General features: G+C 50.1%; 1 protein-coding gene across 3 annotated transcripts in view; it reads left to right on the forward strand.

Annotated features, from left to right (window-relative positions):
- Nucleotides 1-14,040: 14,040 nt before the first annotated feature.
- The window catches only part of Loxl2 (lysyl oxidase like 2), a 61,279-nt gene continuing 56,312 nt past the window's right edge, over nucleotides 14,041-19,007 (forward strand). For all 3 annotated transcript variants that reach the window (XM_048330880.1, XM_048330878.1, XM_048330881.1), the window contains exon 1: nucleotides 14,041-14,176. The gene's annotated coding sequence lies outside the window, so the exon portion shown is untranslated. The remainder of the gene's footprint in view (nucleotides 14,177-19,007) is intronic.

Genomic DNA, 19,007 nt, shown 5'->3' on the forward strand with positions numbered 1-19,007 from the left:
AGGAAAAAAGCTATGACATACTGCATGCTGATGACCTCAAAGACCCCAAACTTATGAAAGAAGTGCAAATTCTCTTATTCTCCTCAGAGTGAAGATTCTAGCAATGAAACAATCATAGGTGGCCCACGTGTTAGAGGAGCTGGTGGTGGTGCGGTTAACACGCAGAGCGCCCAGCACCGGGATGAGTGTGCTGTGAACCTCCAGCCACTCGCATCCAGCCGCACACCGGGCCGTCACAGCGCCCCGCAGCCCACAGGGCCAGCGTGCCCCGTGGAGTCACAGGAGAGGCTGCCCTGTGGGCCTCGATGGTATCAGTGTCAAAAGCTGTAGGTTTACACTTCAGCTTTTTGCTACCAGCCAGTTGGAATAATAAAGCCTCATAACATGCGGAAAGAAAATGGGCCTTTAAAATCAAGACAAAGGAAAGCCAGCATAGGAATAGAAAGGCAAAACCTCATTAAGACTCTGTCCTTTAAACAGCCCCTCTTTAGATGAGGGATGTGAGTTTGGTCCAGCTCTGGGCCGTTTGGGGGACCAAATTAGCCAATCAAAGAGCTCTTTGGCCAACCCTAAGGATCCTTGCTACTGAGACCCCCCCCCCCAAATAAACCCCCAAGTACTGTACGCCATGACACCTGTGCTCCTCTAACAGCTCCTTGAAGCAGGGCTTCGAGACCCTTTTAAAAATGTTGAATGTGTTTGTTGTGTTTTGTTTTTTTCATTAAAAAGTTAACCTGTAACCCATTCGCTGGGGAGGCTGAGAAGTAAGAGGATTGTGAGTTCAAGTCCAGCCTGATCCAGCACACAGCAAGATCCAGTCTCAAAACAACAACAACAAAAACAGTTGAAGAATATGTAATAGAGACTATACAAGGCCAAGAAAGCCTAAAAGACTTACTAAAGGGCCCTTACAGTTGCTGAGTTTCTGTTACTGTAACAAATACCTGAGGTAATCAGCTTAGAAAGAGAACAGGGTTGTTTTGGCTCAAGGCTGCAGAGGTTTCAGTCGAAATTCAGGTGGCCCATTGCTTTGGGTCCACGGTGAGGACATCATAGTGAAGTGCACAGTGGAACAAAACTGCAGCTAGAAAGAGAGGAAGACAAGGGCCCAGGCTCCTTCATCCTCCTCAAGGACCTGGCCCCAATCCTGAGAGACCCAGGAGCACTACCTCTCGGAGGTCTCCCCGCTTCCCCATAGCACCAGGGTGGAGACTGAGACTTGCACTTCGATGTGCTTTGTGGAACGACTGTGCACAGATCCACCATCGCACTGGCCTGGGGGACAATGTAGGACGGAGACGGGCAGCCCAGTGACTTGTGGACTCAGAAAGAGAGGCAAGAGAACGGACCAAACTCCAACCTGAGAACATTGTAAAACACCAGTTTTACTTATTTTCAAAACATTAATTTTAAGAAATACTATTTTTAAGAATAGTAGATTATTTTTTAAGAAACCTATCTTTCCCAAATTAAAATAATAATCACCCTCAGGGACAGCTGTTGGCTTGTATGTGCAGCGGCTGCGCTTTGTGTTCCTGAGTTAGTGCCGGGGAGGAGACCCTCCCCCTGGAATTGTGTAAACGTCGCAGGCAGAGTGAGAGACAGCACATGAGAAGCCTAGCTGGACAGGATTCTAGCCCTTTAAAGGCTGGCTAAGAAGGTGGCTGGCATACTTACAATGGGAAGCAAAAGAAATGAGAAAGGGAACTCCGCTAATGAGCTTTGATAGTGAGACATGTCTTGTGTGAAGTCTTGATGGAAAGACTCGCGGCAGTGAATGTTCATCTCCACGGCCTTCCCGGTGTGTTATTCAGCAGAGGTTGTTCTCCAGACAGTGACAGCTCCTGAGAAACAGCACAGGAAAAGGCTAGTGTGCATTTGTACCTATGTGTTGACACATTTCCCCCCAACCTGCTGACTTGAGGCAGATGCTTCCAACTCAGGGGTTCTGTGATGAAGATGTTGCTTGGGGCTTTAGGCCAGTGTTTTGGGGGTTCTGCCTGTCACCCCAGCGTCACTCGGAGGCCTAGGCCGCTCCTGCACTCTTCTCCATATTCACACTCTAGTGTAATCAACGCTTGGTGAGCAGTAGTTTTCCTCATAAGGAGCACGTATCACTTAGCAAGAAACTTCAAGAGGTAAATAAGTTTTCCATGCTTTAAAAAAAAAAAAAAGAGCTTTCAGATTCTGTGTGGCCATGTGCAATGCAGCAAAGCTACCTTTAAGTGAATTATTTATTTATTGCAGTGTTCAGTAATGAATGTGTGACCAACCCAGGAGGATTTTTTTCTGCTAATAAAAATTATATTTTAATTCATTTTACAGTTAAGTACAGACGGTAAGGGAGCATCTTGAAATGTTGAGTGGTTGTTGTTTAATGTGATGTTTTTCCAGTCAGAGGAAGAATGATTCTCGTGGGAGGTGGGAGTGTCTTACCACTTTCCACTTTAGGGAATCACTAACACCAAGCTTTGTGCAGGGTCTGTGGACTGTGTGCTTGCTTCCTTGTGATTCAGATACACCTCTCTGATGTTTGGATCTGAGTTGAATTTGAACCTAAATTCAGCAAAATAAATGGAGTCTGCTGCACGCCATCTGTGTTGGTTGCGTTGGGGGGTGGGCGCGTGGGGGGGGTCCGCAGGGTCGGGCCCTGCCACCTGCAGCTCCAAGCACATAGTGCTAACCCACGTTCACCAACAAGTTGTCAAACTGTGCATTATTAACTATGTTTAAAGACAAGAAAAAGAAATAGCATTAGCCAGTTTCTGTGTGTTTATGGAGTAGTCTTGGTTGGGGCTCTTACAATGGCGTAGCGGAGGTTGAGCAGGTAGAAGTCTCTGGAGTGGGCCGACCCAAAGGTACTGGAAAGCTTAACTTGTGCTGCTCTGTCTAAATTCTCCACTCCACAGAGACCGAGACGCACCCACGGCCTTCTGACATGGCAGACGCGCCAGCCATAATTCCTGACTAACAAGCGATGTCATTCCTAACCCCCCAGCCAAAAGCTGTAAATACGGCTGCCATTTTGTAAAATTGCAGAGCGCATTCTCCAGCCTGCTTAAATCTGGGTCCGCCCAGATTGCAATCCTAATTGGTCCCCAAATAAATGCTATTTATAGGTTAATTTCATTCTCAGCCAGCAGTCACTTGCTATTATAATGACAGCAAATGCTGACTTTATATTATACCATTTTGCAGTTGCGTCTACGCTTAAGGCTTCATATTAATAACTAGATAGAAAGGTCAACTTAGAAGCTAAGCCTCTTTGGGCTGTTTTTAAATTATATAAATAGAGTCTTCGGTGGAGGAAGAACGCGGACCCGAGTCATGCATACAAATAGAGACGAATGGGACGACAGTGGCCAGCCGCGCATTGTAACGACGGGACTGGCGATGTAAGGGGGAGAGTGGGTAAGGCGGACAAACACTGGCATGAAGATGGCATAGGCGGTCTCACTGAATCCTGTTAAATGAGAGCGGGCAGAGACACGGGGAAAGCAGCAAAGGAGGTCATTCTGATTATACTACACGAACATGCAAAATACCGTGGTGAAACCCCTTGGTACAATTAATATTCACTAGAGAAAAAGAATGACCAAAGCGAAACAGGCATGGGGGTGGATGCCAGCTGCGGGAGGGAGGTAGATGAGAGGGTGGACAGGAATGGACTTGGGGAGTAATGGAGTGAGGCTGGTGAGGGTTCTGCATATTCTTGTATGGAAATGTCACAATGAAACCCCCCTGCACAACTAATAGTTGCTAACCAAAAAAAAAAAAAAAAAACTTAATAAAATCACAACCTACACCAGGTTGGAAAACTGAAGGAAAAGGCAAGCGATGGGGTATGGAGAGCACAGCAGAAGGCAGACTGTTCAAGCATCCGACAGGACAAATAGACCAACAGAACTGGCTTAAATTAAGTGTTGAGCCAGCATGACAGAGGACTTTGTGCCTGAAGGTAAATATGTTCAAATATCCAAGAAAGCTGAAAAGATCTCTAATTTCTATTCTACTTGGTAGAAGGAAAATATGTACATCCAGAAGCTAGCCAGGTTAGGAGATCAGAATGGCGTGGCTCTGGTTTTGTTTGTGTGAAACTTCCCCACCTGCCCTGTGAGTTTGGAATGCACTTAGTGGATAAGTTTGCTGTTTGGGGAGGTTTTGTTTTGGTTTTGGTCGTGAAGTGCTAACGAGTTATGGTTTACACTGTTCTGAGATCAGAGAGGTTCACCTTGCCTCTGTCAGTTAAGAGTCCCTTCTTGAATTAAAAAAAAAAAAAGGCCATCAAAAGACAAAGGGTGTCTGCTAATCCCTGCACAGTTGGGCAGATTCGGAGACAAAATACCATTAAGAGTCCCAAGCAGCCCCACTGTCTGGAAGCCTGCTGGTCGCAACCTTCTGTCTGCCTTCTGTTAAAGAGTTTGTTTGTTGATGTATTTTCATTTGTTTTTGGTTACTTCTGCCCCACTGCGATGCCCGCTCCTTCCGTTAATGCCTCCATTAAGGGTGCCAGGGTCCTGCCTCAGGGGACCCCATGGGGCGCGCTGCCCTTTGATCTTGGCCTTTCCCTCTTGGTCCTGATCAGCTGTCGAATTACTACAGGGCTCCAGACTTCACGGCCACTTGAACATTTCTGCCGACAGCCTGAGTCTTGGCATGTAAGGAACTGAAATGAGAACAGGTCTTCAGAAGGATTTGTGTCCAGGGAGCGTATCAAAAGCTTCTTACTGAACATGGTGGTCATAGACTCCGAGGACGGGCTCTTGTTTGAACAACAAGCTCATTGAAATAGAGGGAGAAGGGGTTTTTCCTCCTGGGCAACTAATCGTCTATGAACCTCCTAGGTGTCGCTGTGACTACAGGATGGGGGTTCAGCGGTTCCTTGATGGATGTTGCTGGGGGCACGTGGTTTAGAAAGGTGGGCAAAAGATAAGACTGGCTTCTCTGTCTTGGGGTGACCAACCCACTTCTTTGCCCAAGTCTCTCTTGGTTTTAGTAGTGTTCCTAGTGTGACCAGAATTAAGTGTACTTAATTCAGATTGTAAGGCTGGTTGAGCAAGAACCTTCCCAGTAGGCGCTGTAATTGTACGGGAAGGAAGAGTTACCCTCAGATGACCTGTGGGGCCCAACACAGCTGTGTCCTCCCACTACCCCTTCCCACCCCGCTCCCAACCCCTCCCCTGCCAGGCTCCAGCCCTCCCGGCCTTCTGACTATCAGTGCCGTGACTCTCCTATGAAGGCCCTTCAGGACCGCTACTTAAAACCAACACCTCTAGCGCCCCCCCCCCCACCTCTGCCCTCACCAGCACTTCCCATTCCCCTTACTCTGCTTCAATTCCCACCTCCCACCCCTGCCCTGAGGATTCGTTAAGTCCTTTGTGAAGCTCTCTCCATGTAATCCACAGGGCAGATTTCTATGCCCATTCGCAGGCGGTGTCCCCAGCGCTGGGCATAGGTCTGCACAGTATCTTCTCAATAACTGTTTGTGGATAAATGAAACAAGAGGTCATAGCTGTGAGCACGCTTCCTGCTGCTGGCAGTCCACCCTAGGGTGAAGCAGGGCCAGGACTACTCTCCTTGCTTTGTGGTAAGGAGAGTCGCTGACAGAACTGTCATGATGGCACAGAGATGGATTGTCGTGGGCCCCGCACTATTCTAATCACCCTCTTAGCTCGCGTGTTCCCAAGACCACATCCAAAGTGGGTGCTTATGTTGTCCTCACTTAGCACGTAAAGGGACATGGAGAGGTTCATTGCATCCCAAGTAGGGAGTTCGTAAGCCATGAGGCTGGGATCGGAGTCAGGTAGCTGTCCATGTGCCCCAGCTGTCTAAACGAGCCAGTGTATTAAGCCTGAACTGAAATGGGGTTTAAGTGTAAAATAAACACCACACGACCGACTTAGTTGGCAGGGTGCTGGTGGCTCACTCTTGCAATCCTAGCGACTCAGAAGGCAGAGATCTGAGGACCCAGGTTCAAAGTCAGCCCAGGCAGGAAAGTCCCTAAGACATATCTCTAAATAACCAGCAAAAGACTGGAGGTGGAGCTATAGCTCAAGTGATAGAGTTCAGGGACAGTGCCTAGGCCCTGAGTTCAAGCCCCAGGATTGGCACTCCCCCTCACCCCTATAAAAGGTACAGGGAAAAAGTGAAGAAACTCAATTTGTGGATTACATGAAATATAATATTTTGAATATATTGAGTTAATAAAGTATATTATAATAGTCTCCCCCCACGATACACACCTTCTCTGAGGCCTTGTTTCCCCCCACCAGGTGCAATTACACATAGTCAAAAATATTAAATGGAAAATTTAAAAAGGAAATAATATAGAAGCTGTCATCGATACCCTTTTCTGAGTAGTGTGAAGTCTCTTGCGACCCTCCTCTGTCCTGCGCAAGGATGTCCAGTGTGCCCACACCCCTCCTGCCAGTCCCTCAGTGGCCGTCTACTGTACCGTGGACAGTTGTAGTGGAGCAGGGCTTGTGTAGCCCTTACTGAGCAGCCTGACACAACCCACATCTCATCATCTACCTTCATCTCCTCAGCGACCCACTGGATTGGCTCCTATCATCACAGGAAGGCCAAACCCAGTACAATACAATGCTGAGAGAGTTCTATGATAGTGTACTTTTACTACAGTGTTTTCATTAGAGTAACTTCTACTGTAGCGTATTTTATAGTGTGTTTTTATGGTCGGTCTATTCTTAGCTGTTGCTAATCTCTTGATTTATAAATAAGTCCTTTTGATGGGCATGGATGTATAGGCAAAGCATAGTTACAGTAGACACAGGGCTCAGCACTAGCTATGGCTTTTGGCACCCATCATGGTCTCTCAGCTGTGTCTTCCAGGCATGGGCAGAGGTGACTCTATTGGGCTCAGGCCACGCCTTTCTTTTTGAAATGGATGCGTGGGCACTAGGCAGTGTTAAATGGCCGGGGTGCTCGCATTTCCACTAGGCAGCTCTGCACTAGGTCCTGCAACCGCCACAGAGGCCTGGTAGGGTCCCGGGGTGGAACCCAAGCCTGAGAGCCAGATTCCTCACTCCCCAGCCCTCTGGATCATTCAGCGTGCACTTGCATGCTTGCAGAGTCAAAGTGCTGCTCCAGGGTGGGCAACGTGACCTAGTAGAAGAGTGCTCGCCTCGCATACATGAAGCCCTGGGTTCGATCCCTCGACACCACATATGTAGAAAAAGCCAGAGGTGGCGCCGTGGCTCAAGTGGTAGAGTGCTAGCCTTGAGCAAAAAAGAAGCCAGGGACGGCGCCCAGGCCCCAAGTCCAAGCCCCACTGCATGTGACAGAGGATCCTGAAATACCCCTCTCCCTCTCTGTGCTAAGCCAACCTGGAAGTCGTGGTGCACCTTCTAGAATCTGGAAGTCATGGTGAATTCTTCCCGTGGCACTGAGTGTTGGCTGAAAGTTGGCTCTACACCGGCTAACTCCTCTCAACATCAACATTTTCCTCATCTCGCTCTGTTTTTCAACAGTGGGACAGCTTCCAGATCTGGTGACCATCCTCCGCCCCATCTCACCCGTCACCAGCGTGAGCTTACTGAACTCCTACAGCTCATGGCCTTTTCTGACTACAGGACAAGTCCTGGGGATTCAACCTAAGGTTCCATCTCCTAGTCCTAACAACTTGGCTTTGCTTGAAAGTCTCAGTTACAGCCTCAGTCACCCTGTCAGGACAGTGGCCCGGCAGGACATCAGGGTGTCCCAATGAGGGACCCACGTCAGCCTAGGGCTCTGCTGGAGAGAGAGGGGGTGCCACCTAGTGGCTTCCTTGTTCTCTCTCTCTCTCTCTCTCTCTCTCTCTCTCTCTCTCTCTCTCTCTCTCTCTCATTCATAACTAGAAGGAAGGAAAGAACCAGCAATAGGAATCAGGGATCAACAAAACCTGAAGTTGGTTCTTCAAAGAACTTGATTTAAAAAAAAATGGTTCAAGAAAATAAACAGCATAACTAATATTATGTCTAAAAAGAAAACTTGAATGAACCTTCCACCCAGCCAGGAGGGAGACTGCTTGAGATTCTGGAGGTTATCTGCAGGCAGAGCCAGGAGAATTGGTAGGAGGTCTTTAGGAAGAGTTTAAAGGTCAGAGTCAGCAGGAAGATGGCTGGGCACGAGGAGAGTGGGCCCGTGGAGAGAAGTTGGGGGGGGGGTGTTGCTGAGAAGAAGCCACGTCACACGCTTCATCTCTCGGGAACATCCTATAAAAGAGGCCTGATGCCTGGGAGGGGGGAGACGGGAGAATCATAGGTCGAGGCCAGCTCGGACAATGTTAGAGAGACCCCATCTCTAAAATAAGCATGGCCTATGTATAAAATAGGCATGGGAGGTCCTGGGTGTACGCACACGCACACGCACACACGCACAGAGGCAGACTCCTTCGACGGGGAAGACAACGGGAGCTGGGGAGACGGCAGAGCTGGGTTGGGTGCAAGGGAGGTGAGGATCACTGTGCACCGAGAAGCCAAGTCCGTGGGGTCACAATGCCAGCCACAGATGTGACCACCTCGTGAGGAGCCTGAAGATGAGGCTCGAGGCCCCATGCTGCTTAGCCCCCACTTCACGGGGCAGGGTGGGGGGACATCTTTTCACTGTCTCTCACATGCAGAGAGATGGGGTGGGAGGTGTTTCTGTGTGTTCCTCCTCTTAGAAAAGCCACAAATCCAGTCAGGAGGGGACCTCACCGGTTTCCTGCTCAAGGTCTCTGCTCCACACACCATGGCACCGGGACCCAGGGCTTTAATTAACATCAGAGCTGACCACATACCAGTCCATACCGTGTCCCTGCTGCGGTGACTGGTGAGGTGAAGGTTTGAGGGGCTTGTCTCTGAACCTCCCTTCCTCTCCCGCTTCTGGCTGGCTGGCTACTTAAAATAAATCAAGTGCCCGCTTTGGGCTCTCCCAAAGGAGCACTAGGCCCTGGGTGGGGTGGGATTTGCAGCTGGCCCGCCTGCCCCGTGGTGCTGAGCTGGCTCTGGCCACGAGGGAACCTCATAAATACCAGCAGCTGGAATGGCAAGAGCCAAGCCCTGTCCTCAGCCAACCCTCAGCCACCTGGGCAAGCGGCTGGCTTACCTTCTGGGCGAGTGGCGAGGCTCGCTGGCCCGAATCCTGGAACCCTGGCTCGGCCTGCCAAATGCCAGCCCATCTCTGCAGAAAAGCTCCCATTCTTGTCTGCTCTCCTCCCCTGGTCCCAGTGCCATGTTTGAGAAAAGGTGGTCAGAGTTGGCCACAGCCAGGTGTCTGGGAATGAATTTACTTTTTAAATCTCACCCCTCCCCACCCCAACTAATGACTATTCTCCATGAGAATTCCATCTCCTCTGTGGGAGGCCTTCTGCCCAGAGAGGGCAAGAAAGAATCGGGGAACAGCAAAGCTATCGTGCTAGCCACGCTTCTCTTCAGACCCTGCCACCCCGTGCTCTGTGCCCCTTCCAGATTGCCAGAGTCCACCCTTGTCCCACCCCACCTGCCCTGTTCTCAAAGGTTCCACGACTCCTCCTGAGCGAGGATCACTGCTCCCCCAGGTCTGCGGCTCCCGCACACACCCCTTGCCCAGCCATGCGGCCCCTTCTCCCGGGCCTGTTCACCTCCCGTTTTCCTCCTTGTCACCTCCAGCCCCTCGGATCATTTCTCCCTGCCCGGGTGCCCTGACTCTTTCATACTGCTTTTATTTTTTTCTTATTTAATCTCTTATTCCTTGGGATTATCTCTCCCAAATCAAAATGTGAGCCTCTTGAGGACTTTGTCGAGCCATATTAATTTCTAGTACCTTCTGCCTCTCCTTCCCAAGGCTGAGCACTCTACAGACACCTGAGTGCCCGCTCGCCCACCCACATGAATGTACCTACGTGCACACACTGGTATTCTAGGTGCTTGGTGACAAAACTATTTGGAGGGGGGAAATCTTGGCGAACATAAATCATCTGATAAAGGACTTGTGTCCCAAATATACCAAAAAAAAAAAAAAAGTTTACAACCCAACACCCAATTTGCCAATGGGCAAATGATCATCGAGAAACTCAACCAAAGAAGGCGGACACAAGATGCACAACAACCGTGAGAAGATGCCGCATACCCTGTTAACAGAGAACTGGAAATTGAGCGACACTGACAACAGCAAGTGCTGGTGAGGGCGTGGAGCCCCAGGAACGCTCATCCACTGTTGGTGAGCGTGCAAAGTGTCACACAGTACCTCTGGAAGACAGTTTACTGGTGTCTCACAAAACGAAACACTTTCTTAACCGTAAGCTCCGGCACTTGCACCCCTGGACACTGACCCAAAGGAGCCGAACACCTACCACCCACACAAAGACCCAGGCACGGCTGTTTATAGCAGCTTCATTTAGCATCACCGGGATGGAAAAGCAGCCCAAACATCTTCCAGTAGGTGAATAGATAAGGCAGGACACACCACACACTAGAATGCTATTCAATAATAAAACAAGAGCTATGGGGCTGCATTTTTCTGAGAGAAAGAACCCAGACTGCAAGGGCCACATACTTACGATTCCAGCTAAGTGACATTCTGCAGAAATCAAAACCAGATGGCAAAAAGGTCAGAGTTTGCCCAGGATTTAAGTGGGAGAAAGGATCAACAGACGGAACTCGGGGGAATTGTATTCTATTTCATACTTTCAATTTTGTTTTATGTTTTATACTGTATTTCACATTTAATCTATTTTGTATGAAACGTAATGATGGATACATTGTACATTCATCCAAATCCATAGCACACAGGGGACAAATGATAAACCCAAGTGTCAATTACAGACTTTACTTAATGATAATAATAATATAAATGTATCAATATTGCTGCACTAGTTGTAATGCCAGATGTTAATAAGGGGAAATTACTGTGGAAAGGGCATGTGTGGTAGCTCTTTGTACCTTCTTAAATTTTCTTTTAACCTAAAATTGCTCTAAAAATTAAGACTCATAACTAGAAAACAAGCTGTCCACTTAAAGTGATTATGTGTCTAATCAGTGACTAATTGCAGGTAAATAAAACCAGCTGCACTTCCCATATGCCAGATTCACCCTCAGAACCTCACACCGATGAACTTGCTTCAGCCTTACAACAAGGCTGAAGCCTCTGAGGGCCAGCGTGTGGCATGGGCTCAGAGTGGGCTCAGTTCCAAGGTTCAACCTCACACAGTGGAGTTTGGGTTACTATGTTCTTAACCATACATTATTCTATATTATTATTCTGTATTGCCCTTCCCTAGTGTGTATTATATGTATACAGCCAGTATTGGTATTGGTGTTTGAACTCAGGGACAGGATGCTGACAGCGAGCAGGAAAGGGCCAAAGAGGAAAACTTAAAGAAAAATAAATTTAAAAAACCCAGACACTTATAACTTAAAAAACATACACTATGTAGAATGGGATCAATAACCATGAAACTGGGCTCCATGTTGCTCCAGTTGTACTGACACTCGTCCAGCTTCAAGATGGCAGATGTACTGGGTGACATTGAACAGAACTGAACTCCAATGGGGCTCCAAACCCCAGATGTTATTACAAGGAGAAGTAGCAGCCAGCTCCAGCTGGAGACGGCAGGGCAGGAGGAACGGACGGCTAGTCACGGAGCCTAAAGGCACAGAGGGCTTTTCCGCCTTTTCCACATTCTCTTCCTTGTCTACTGTAACCATCATCTTTGCACTAGCTTTTTGTCACTGTGAGGAAATGCAACAACTTAAAGGAAGGAGAGGTTTCAGAGGTAACAGCCCATAGTCGTTGGGTGCATTGATTCTGGTCTACTGATGAGGCGGAACCATTTGGTCGTGATTATTCACTTCATGGAAGACAAGAGCAAAGTGCAACCCTCAAGATATAGTCCTCAAGGGCATTACTCCTCCCTCTAGTGACTTACTCTAGCTAGATCCACTTTATAAAATGTTCTAGAACCTTTTATAACCAATGCCATCAATTGGGAACTAAGCTTTCCATACAAGGGGAAGGCACTTCATATCCAACTCCTAACACCCTTGTCTCACTTTCTTCATTTGAGAAGACTGTGAGAGTCTGGGCCTCCTCTAAATAAACGCTTTTGTACTGTTAAACATGGTACTGCGGGTGATGATTAAACTCAGACCAAAGGCCAAAGTCCTGGTACATGCTTGTAATCATCACGGGAAGCAGTTGCAGAAGGATTCAGAGTTCAAGGCCAACTTCTACAGAGTGAGACTATTAAAAAAAAATGATTAAGACCAGTAAATGGGAGAGACGGGGGAATGTGACAAGTGTTTTTCTTACCTGAGTGCAATGTAAATTTCACTTAGAAATTGTAATGTAAAATGTTACATTTCTAACCACACCCGATGGCACCCACATGGTGCTCTTGTCCGGCAGACTTGGATTCTCCTCCTCTGGCTTTGGTCTCCGTGCTGCTCTTAAACTCACTGAGGAGCCATCCTGCGGTGGGCAGTTCTTGGAGCTTCAGGCTCCATGTCTATCCACCGCATGCTTGCAACAGACATCCTGTAAAGTCTCCTATTCCCTTAAAACTTGGGGACGTTTCTAACCTGGCCAAGAGGAAGGCTCATTGCTATGAGGGGCCATGACCACTAGGGGGCAAGGCCTCCTAGCAGGGCGCTGCCCTCCTCAATCTGGGAGCCTACTCTGAAAGGAGCTATGTGTGGCAAAGGCTGTGCGTAGGTTCGAAACACAGCAGCAGAAACAAGGCTGGTCAGCCCAGGACCGTGGCATAGGTGATGTGACCAACCACAAGCCCCTTCTCAGGCCAGGTGAGACAAAGACCCCCCTACCCTTTGCTAAAAATCATTTACAAATCACCACTACAAACAGATAGATCAGCCAGATGTGTGGTGGAGCCTGCCTGTACTCCCAGCACTCAAGAGGCTGAGGCAGGAGGATCAGGAGTTCAAAGCCAGCCTGGGTTGCATAGTAAGACTCTACATAAAAAGAGTGAAAAACAACCAAGCAAAATCTACCAAAAAGGAAATAGATGGACCAGCATATAGTTACTTGCTTGCTTAGTTTCTTTTATATTTTAACAAGTAGACTATGCACAGATCTTCAGTTGTACATTTTTTGTTCTTTTGTTCCGGGACTGGGGCTTGAACTCAGGTGCTGGGCTCAGTCCCTTAGCTTTTTTGCTCTAGGCTAGTGCTCTACCACTTGAGCCACACCTCTACTTCTAGCTTCTGCTTCTGCTTCTGCTTATTATTATTATTATTATTATTATTATTATTATTATTATTGTGGCTAATCAGAGATAAGAGCGAGTATTGCAGCCTTGAGCCACTGGCGCCCGCCTAAGCCTCCCATCTTTAAAGTTACAGCGCATCTGGCCAAGAGGAGTTGGCAAGCCTCTCCTGCACAGGCTGGTTTTCTAAAAAACAGACCCAGCTGGAAATGTGGCTTAGTGGTAGAGCACTTGCCTAGCATGCTTGAAGCCCTGGGTCCGATTCCTCAGTACCACATACACAGAAAACCCGCAGTGGTGCTGTGGCTCGAGTGGTAGAGTGCTAGCCTTGAGCAAAAGAAGCTCAGGGACAGTGCTCAGGCCCTGAGTTCAAGCCCCAGGACTGGCAATATAATTTTTTTTTAATGGTCCCCTTTTTTTTTTTTTTTAGATCTGGCTGCTTTCCTTTGGCAACACCATGGCTGGTGCTTGATAGCCCCCCTCCCTCAGTCCTGCCTTAAGACCAGCCCCCAAGACCTGCCCAGGCCTGGCCCCACCGGTGTCTGCACAAAGCTGGTTGGGCACCCGCCCTGATGCTAGCAGATGAAGACGCGGGAGGTTTCCATCCCTGGGCACCGAGGGGTGGGGTCAGAGGGGTCTGCCGAAACCTGGGCGTCCCCCACCCCCTCCGGGACCCCATGTCCAGGCTGGGCCCCCCGCAGAGCCCCGGGGAGGGTGGGGGGGGGCCGGGGGCGCGGCCTCCCGGGAATCCGAACAAAGGCTGCGGGAGGCTGGGCTTGGGCCCGCGGCCTCCTTCGGGGCGGGGCGAGGGGCGGACTTCGCCGCCCGCCCAGGTTAAAAGGGAGGAGGGAACCCCGCGAATCCGCTAACTCCGCGCAACTTCACTGGCGGCGCCGCCCCGGGCCAGGGGCGCAGGGGCGCGGGGGCGATCGGCGCGGAGAGGGGCCGCCGTGGGGAGCCCAGCCCGGCCTGGCCACCGCGGACTCCTGCCGCCAAGTAAGCGCGCGCTCCCGGGGCCCCCCGTTCCCACGCGGCGCGGGCCGTCCGGGTCGGGGTCCGGGCCCCCTCCCTCCCCGCCCGGCCGCCTCGGCCCCGCGCGAATTCTTGGGATTCCTGGGAGCGGGGCGGCTTCTTGGGATCCCAGGCTCCTGGCTTGGGAGCGCGGTGCGGACGGACGCGCGGGGTGAAGGCTTCCCCCGCGACGGGGCGCCCGGCCCGGCCCCGCCTCGCCGGGGCTGGAGCGGGGCGCGGGGTTCCCGGCGCGCCCAGGGCGCACGAAGGGGCCGCGCGGGGCCGGGGCGGTGGGTGTCCCCTTGGCTGTGACTCTGGCAGTGAGCGGCCATGCGCACGCGAGGGGGGGGCGCCCAGGAGGGGCGACGGCGAGGACCCCTGGGGCAGCGCCCAGGAACCCCGGAGCGCACAGCCCGCCCCGGGGCTTTCTCCCCAGCGTTCACACGAAGCCGCCGTGGCTGGTGGGGCACCGGGGCGCTGGTCCCACGGTTATCGCTGGGAGTCCACGCTAGGAAAGCAGCCACCCCTGCCAACCCACGGGGGGGGGGGTGGGGGTCGGGTCGTGCCAGACCGCCCGCCCACTCCCACCCCCGCAGCCCACCCCACCCAGGCCCGTGGAGTTGAACCCTCCTCTAGTCACCCAGATTGGTGTGCTATCCCCCCCTCAAGCCTTGCAGCTGAAGAGATCTTAAAATCGGCCCACACTTGACTTTTTCCAGAAGAGGCAACGTGCTGCAAGGCTACCGGGATGGTCAGTGTCGCCCGGAATCCATCTCCATGGCCCGGCCCTCCCTTACCCGAGACCGCACCTCTCCCATCGGGCCTCCGCTGGGGAATCTCTTACTCATGACATGGGTGTTGGAACTGAGGCTTGAACTCACGGACTTGTTTGTGCTCTTGTTCTGCTTGCTGGCTCCCAGGTGATGCCCTCTTGACCACTCCAGTCTAGCTTTTTTTTTTTCTTTTTTTCTGGCCAGTCCTGGGCCTTGGACTCAGGGCCTGAGCACTGTCCCTGGCTTCTTTTTGCTCAAGGCTAGCACTCTACCACTTGAGCCACAGCGCCACCTCTGGCCTTTTCTATATATGTGGTGCTGAGGAATTGAACCCAGGGCTTCATGTACACCAGGCAAGCACTCTACCACTAGGCCATATTCTAGCATTTTGTTGGTAGATTAGAGATGTAGCCCCAATAACTTTTCTGTTCCAGCTGGCTTGGGCCTCAGATCTCAGCCTCCTGAGTAGCTGGGATTGTAGATGGGAGCCCCAGTGCCCTGTTTTACTTATGCCATCTTGTGTCCTTCATGTGCTGTTTGTACATGGGATGGAAGATAAAAAAAAAATGCATCTCCCCACTTAGTTCCTGGATTGAATACCTGACTCACTAGACCGTGTGTGTGTGTGTGTGTGTGTGTGTGTGTGTTGGTACTGGGGCTTGAACTCAGGGCCTGGGCACTGTCCCTGAGCTTCTTTAGCTCAAGGCTAGCACTCTACCACTTGAGCCACATCACCACTTCCAGCTTTTTCTGTGTATGTGATGCTGAGGAATCGAACCCAGGGCTTCATGGATGTAAGGCAAGCACATTACCACTAACCCACATTCTCAGACCCACTTTTGGATTTTTTTGGGGGGGGGGGAGGAGGGGTAGTTAATTGGAGATAAGAGTTTCACAGACTTTCCTGCCCAGGCTGGCTTTGAACCTCGATCCTCAGATCTCAGCCTCCTGAGTAAGCTAGGATCATCTCCTTCCTGACTTCACCTTCTTGGGCTCCAGCATGTGGATGACTGTCACCACCCATGACCAAATGCAGGTATCCTTTGGGACCTGGTGGCTCGCAGGGTTTTTTCCTCGGGTGGACTGGCTCTTGGCAGTCTTCGTGCACTGTGCTTGCCTTTGCTTGTCTCCTTGTGACTTTGTGTAACTCTATCTAAGGTCACTTAGCTGTAAGTCACAAGCCAAATAGGAAACGGATCTGAAGACAGAGCCTGCATTTGCCCTTACATGTTACTCGCCCCGTCGATGGTCCCAAGAGACTGTGAGGCTACCCCTGGGCCCCTTGTCTGGCCTCTCATGATGACTTCCCTGGCCTATGCCCTCTGACCTCTGGAGGACCAGTTGGAGAAGTGCTGTGTGAGGGAAAGATTTTCTGTCCTCTGGACCTGACAATCAGAAAGCTCACCAATATCCTAAAAAGATTCAGCACCACTTATGGAATCACTTTATCCTGAAAAATTTTCAAATATACACTTAAATAGAGAGGTACCCAGAATGACTCCTCAGATACTTCTCACAACGTCTACATCAACATGTACATACAATGTGTTCATCACCTGTCCCTTTCTCTTTTTTTATGGATGCATTTTATGGATGCCTGATACCAAGTCATAGCTCTGTATATTTCAGTGTGATGGCTGAAGCTAGTAAATAGTTATGACACCACTATTACACCTAAGAAAACGAACAACATTTCTTTGATCTCATCTTTTACCCAGTGTATATTTTAAAGTTTTCCAACTTTGCCCTAAATGTCCTCGAGGTGGAGTGGAGTCTTGTTGCATTGTACAATGTCTTTTGTTCCCATTGTTATCTGCTTACCAAGTCCCCACACAGACAGCAGTAAGGTGAGCGGCGGATTTGTTTTACCCTAAGGAACTTGGAGAGTTCCGAAGCTGACTTGCAGCTGCCGGCCGATGACTCAGCTGCTTCCTGAAGAGTAGAACTTGGCTTAGTTCCTTTCTCTGCACTTGCTATCAGAAATGTTTTTGGAACCATTTAGCACTTGACATAAGTGAACTCAAAAAGCAACTTGATGCTTTCATCAAAAGTGTTGTTAGCTTTGGTTTTTCTTTTTCCTTGGTACAAGGGTTTGAACTGAGAGCACAGTGCACGCCAGCTCACTCGGCAGGTTCACTTAGCACTTTAACCACTGCTCTGGTTATTTTTAGGACAGTATTCCTCCAATGACACTTCATGCAATCTGCCCAATCTCAGCCTCCTGAGAAGCTAGAATTATAGGCAGGAGACACTGTGCCAAGCTCAGCAAAAAATTTTGATCCAGTCACTGGAAATACTTTTGGTAGTATATTTAATAACAGTTAGTCCCCTGTATTTGTGGGCTCTACATTTTCAGCTTTGACTAACCAGGGAGGAAATTTCTTTTTAATTCTGGAAAGTTCTAAAATTTGCCATGTACTGTGTTCTGTGGTACATCCATGAGAATGAAGTGATATGTCGGCATTGTGTTAAGTATTGTAAGCAATCTAGGGATGATTTAAAGCATAAGAGGGTACATATGTGGATTATATGCGAACACTGCCATTTTGTACAAGGGATTTCGGTCTTTGAGATAGGTTCTGGACTCAATCCCTCATGAATACTGAGAAACAACTGTGTAATATTATTTGCAAATGGCAAGACGGTTTCTCTTTAGTTTTTTCATTCCCAGTATTCATGTCAGACAAGCATAGACAGCTACTCTTGTCGTTACCCATGAGCTGGCCAGAGTCCTTTTGTCTACCCAGATGGAAATCATTGAGTGTAGATGGAGAACTCTTCTAATATCAGTAGTCCTGGGCTCTTGAATGCCCGAGGTTGATGGGCCAGGCTGACAGATTCTGTCGCTTAGAGCCTTACAGTGCCAAGCCTTGAGAACTAGATACTTAGGGCTCTAGGGCGTAAAAGCTGGAGACTTACAGTCCTAGGTAACCAGGTTAGAGGCTTAGCGTTCTGGGTTCTGGCTGCCAGCAGCCCAGCCCTGGGTGGTGATAACATCCTTGGCTCTAGTAGCAATCACTTACAGCAGCAGCGAGTGCTGCAGCTCCTCAGTCTTGCATATTGAGATCCTTGGCCTTTACAGCAGCTCGTTCGGCAGCTCCTGAGCCTCAAGGGTTGGCACCCTTCACCTTCAGAGGTTGCCAACTCCCAGGAACACTTGCAGGGACCGAGGGCTGCGGTCTTCCCTGCCACCTCTCCTGCCGCCTGCACCCTTGGCTCTTAGCCTGTCCTCACCTTCTGGGTACCTCCAGCATACTTCAGTTTCTGGAACTCATCAGCCACTGTGCGGGAACTGCTGCCGCCCCCTGTACTGCTGCCCTCCTGCTCCGTGCTGTCACCTCAGCTCAGCCCACTAGAGCTGGGGTGAAAAGAAAAGCCATTTGGGAGGAGCGTTTTGTGGGGCCTAATGCTGAATGCTCATAGACATCACAGGACGGTGGCGCTTGCCCGATTGGCAAAGTGAGCCGAACAGCCCCGTTCTACAGCCAGGAAGGCAGGTGTGACATGGATTGCATTCGCAGCCAACCACAGCGTGGCTTCTAAATGTCACCAGTGACAGCCTCTGTGTAGGGACCAATCACAGGCCGCCTTTCATGAGGGCTAATAAGCACGAGTCCCACATTGCACCAGTCACTGGCTCCCTGTCCAGGTGCTAAAGAATGTTCCTGCTCCCATCTTAAATGAGAATGGCTGTAAGGTCAACTAAAGCTCACAGAGGCCTGGCTTCCTGGGAATGCTGTGTTCCGAGGCCTCCTGCAGTGGGATTTCCCCCAATGGTCCTCACAGCTGGAGTTCTTTCCCGAGGAACTGTAGTGTCCTAAAGGGCTGGGTTGCCATTAGGACAGGTGCTGCTGGTCTGACAGCCTTCACTTGAGGCTGACAGGGAACACACAGCTAACCTCAACAGCGCCCCACGGGGTTTACCAGCATTTAGCAATGCTGAGCCTCGGCTCCAGTGCCCTAGGGAGAGAAGTCTCACTCTATACCCTGGGCAACAGTTCTCCTCTGCCACCCTTAGTGTGTGGTCAGAATAATGGGAGCCT

The sequence above is a fragment of the Perognathus longimembris genome, chromosome 21 (genome assembly GCF_023159225.1).
Source record: "Perognathus longimembris pacificus isolate PPM17 chromosome 21, ASM2315922v1, whole genome shotgun sequence".
Taxonomy (NCBI): Eukaryota; Metazoa; Chordata; class Mammalia; order Rodentia; family Heteromyidae; genus Perognathus; species Perognathus longimembris.